Source organism: Corvus brachyrhynchos, unplaced genomic scaffold, assembly GCF_000691975.1.
Source record: "Corvus brachyrhynchos isolate BGI_N302 unplaced genomic scaffold, ASM69197v1 scaffold467, whole genome shotgun sequence".
Classification (NCBI taxonomy): domain Eukaryota; kingdom Metazoa; phylum Chordata; class Aves; order Passeriformes; family Corvidae; genus Corvus; species Corvus brachyrhynchos.
The window spans coordinates 3,079,284-3,083,086 of NW_008239309.1; the positions used below are offsets into that span (position 1 = coordinate 3,079,284).

A 3,803-nucleotide genomic window follows, 5' to 3' on the forward strand; every position below is an offset into this window, starting at 1 on the left:
GACCATACAAAGAAAACTGACCAATTTGTAGCACAGAGGAGGAAATCCTGTCCTCACAGAAATCAGCAGCAAATTCCAATTGATGCTTATATTGGGAATTGTATCCATTGTTTTAGTCATTGTGAAAAATACAGCCAAAAGAAGTAAGTATTTCCTAGCCTCCTTCAGAGATGAACTGTACATTTCTTGTACCACTAATGATTAAAAAAAATTTAAAAAGTGGATTAAAATCACCAGTGAAACTTAAGTTCTGCCTCATTTTTACAGCTCAGATGATGACGGTGGGAAGGGCAAAGGGGACTTTTCTGTGAGTCCTGATTTACTCCTAGGCATCCTGAGAACACAGGAATGGTGCATTTTTACTGCAAAGTTGTATATGTGTTTCTTTGTTCCCCTTCTTTTTGCATAAAGCTGCAGACAAAACACAGAACATGGACACGAGCAGGACTTTTTAACAAGAGTATAAACCTTCATATAGTTTGCAGAGAAGCCTTCAAAAAAAAAGAAAAAAAGGAAAAAGAAAAAATAGGCCAATTTATCCCTTAGATACAGACACGAAATCACATGAATCAGGATTCATGCACATACCTATTTTAAATTATTCCCAAAGGATGCATTCTCTCTCTCTCATCCTCTGCACAACTCCTCTGAAGTCAGTAATACAGATCCTGGCTCTGCACCTCCAAAATATAGCCATGGACACACCTCCTTCATTTACTGTCATTTCAGGCATGCAATCTCTTAAGCAGTTAATGTCTTTCATGCCAGCACACAATGAAGAAAATATTTCTGCAACTGATCCTAATGCAAGATACTATCCCATAATACATAGCTTCTGCTTTTTCTACCCATGAAGCCTTCCTTTTCTTTGTTAGATTAGGCTGAATATTGTAGACACATCCTCACTTCATGTCCTTCACCAAAGGAGCCGAAGGCAAAGTCCCATTGATTTAAGACCTGAGGCTGAATTAGTAATCCCAGTGCTTCAGGAATTCATTTAGAAATGGAGACTATATGGTCTTTAAGGCAAAAAGAGAAAGGAACAAAACACACTGAATTCATATTACGTGTACTCCAGAAGGTCCTTTTCCTTCTTTATTTTTTCTTGTAAGTTGACTTTACACTCTATAACCAGTAGGGTAAATTAATTACCCCAAAATATCCAAACTAAATGATGGAACCACTTATCCGTTTTTTCATAAGTCCAAATGCATTAACAGCTGAATTGATGTTGGAAAGTCTCAGGGAGCCAATATCTGCCACAATTCCCAAAAGGAAAGGTAATATGATGCCTTTTCTTGTTGTGTCCTATTTTAAGGTAAAGGCAATGCCTAACTGGTTCACTTAGCTTCTTGGCAATATTTTCCAGCTTTTTCCAGGAAACATCACATGTTCAAAAATATTCACCAGTTATGGCCAGAAAACAAGGTGGAGACTTCGCTAAAAATAATTAGCTGTAATAAAACAATTATGCATAATATTTAATACCATAAACCACTTGACTATGGGAACTTGCTTAAGTGAGGTGGCAATGCCAGCTTTCCCTTCACACTCCCTCTCTGTACAGAGGTTGTGCACTTTCTTACCTGCCTACTGTCTGCAGCTTCCTGACTTCCCAAAAGCTGAAGTTCAACTCAAACACATATGGCAAAAAACAGAGACTGCAGGTCACAAACGGAAACAAAGCAAATGTTAACGTGTTTTCCCCAACACGATGCAAAAAGGCGTTTCAAGAGCCAGCTCACGTTCCCTACAAAATTCAGCACCCTTCCTAAGCCTTAGACCATCCTGGGTGCTTTGCTCCTATGTTATCACTAGCACAGTAGGGCTATTCCCCCATGTGCATGTATTTTCAGCAGACAGAAACCCACCATTTTATTCTATTCTCCTGTACGGATATATTCTGGCTTGTATCCTTGTATGAACAAGTGACTCTCTATTTCATTATACATGCTGCAGACCCCCAAATACCTTCCCATTCCCACATGAAGCAAGCCTTTGAAAGACTATAAATGCTGCAAAGACATGAAACCTCAGTGCAGATAGCTCCCATCTTGCAGATCATCTCACAGCATCCAGCAGGATTCTTGCCCCTTTCTTGAACAGAGTTCCCATAAGGATGGTACTAAGGATGGAGAAAACTTTTCTGTCTGAGATCCTTTTATGGAGATTCCACCAAAATCTGTGGATTACAGGATTCATGCACTAACTTACTCAAGAGCTTTAATAAAGTTGAAACAATAAAAATTATTTTACAGGAAGTTCTGCTTTAGAGTCCAAACTCTGGGGTGTACAAAGAGCTAGGTACATCCCAGATAGAAAGCTGGATCCCCATCACAAAGCCAGATGCAGATGCTCATAGATCAGGAATAATGCAGGGCACAAAGAATAATTTTTTTCCCCCCAGTAAACCTGTATCCTCCACAGACAAACAAGGAAGGCCATCTGCTAGCAGTATACACCAAGGCATGTCCAGCTCTGTATTCCTGCATGACTGGAGTCTTCTTGTGTATTGCAGCTCTCAGGATATGGCTTATAAAATATTTCTGTAGTGACAGCAGGACATTTGTGAAAATGCTGTTCGGCTCAAAGCGCAGCAGGCTATGCAGCAGTGAGCATCCGACTGAAGGCAGTATGTTGTGCTGAAGATCTGCAAGAAGAATGATGTTTTCAACATACTACTTACACTAAGCCATCTTCCTGAGGACCCCAGTCAACCCCCTTGTACACAATAGATTTTTCTTGCTTGCAGCAGCATATGTTTGCAAGAACAAGGCTGTAGCATCTAATGCCACATACTAGGCAGGCTGGGAAAGCAGTCTTTGCCCCTGAGGCCATGAGGTGGAAGGGCTGTAGGGAGGCAAACACTAGGAACTGCTCTCTTCACATTTACACACGTATGAGAAATATAATCACCAGATGTCTTTCAGCTACGTAATATCAAATCTTGACTTTTTAAACAAGTCTTTGATACATCAATTATTTATTTGCCCATTTGGATGATGTAGACAGTCATTCATTACATGAACTGCAAGAGATAATCCAAAGTTATTCATGCAGTAGTATGGTTTGTCTTTAGTGTAGTCATGATACAACTGGATGTGAATCAAAAAGGGCTTCACTCTGCAAATAACATACAAAGAAATATGTTATGACATTGAGGAAACATGGAAAATGAAAGATACTTGCTTCAATGGAGGAACCATTAGAAAAGACTAAAAGTATTAAGCTAATAAATCAAGACTTCGTTTCCAAGGAAAGAAACAGCAACCAGCTTTTTCATCGTTTTTGGATGGAGCTGCTTGCTGAGGTTTGTATCTGCACAACAGTATTAAAAGCACAGCACGCCAGTACCACCATAAACTAGCGAGTCTATAGGTCTATAAAAATACTTCTTTTTTTAAAAAAAGCAGAGGATTTTAGAAAGCACAATTTAGAATTCTAAGAGTGCCGTGTACAACCCCAACTTTGCATTTTGCCAGCCCTTCTGTATATCACGAGATGTAATTGGATGTATAAAACGCTACAAACGTGGAATAAAACTACCAATTCTCCTCCTTGAAATAAAAGGTTAAGCTTGTAATTACACGACTTTGACATATCGTTTTGTAAAATTACTAATTAACTACGATCCCTCGATCGGGTAACGCAGAAGTGCTTTTCTTCCTCGAGAGCCGCGCCTGCTTCATTTTAAATCAAGTTCCGCTACAGAGGGAGGGAAAACCCCACAAACACGCGAGCATGTGGCAATGGGGCGGCGGGCATCGCATGGAAGAAACGCTTCTTCGGAGGCAGCCAAGGCG

The 3,803-nt window shown here is 39.9% G+C and overlaps 1 long non-coding RNA gene across 1 annotated transcript; it reads right to left on the reverse strand.

The window, feature by feature from the left end:
* Positions 1–1,063: 1,063 nt before the first annotated feature.
* Positions 1,064–3,797, reverse strand: LOC108448289. Its single transcript, XR_001864138.1, has 2 exons — positions 2,917–3,797; positions 1,064–2,650 (listed from the first exon to the last, which is right to left on the reverse strand). It is a non-coding gene; the product is annotated as an uncharacterized LOC108448289 (long non-coding RNA).
* Between the last annotated feature and the right edge of the window lie 6 nt (positions 3,798–3,803).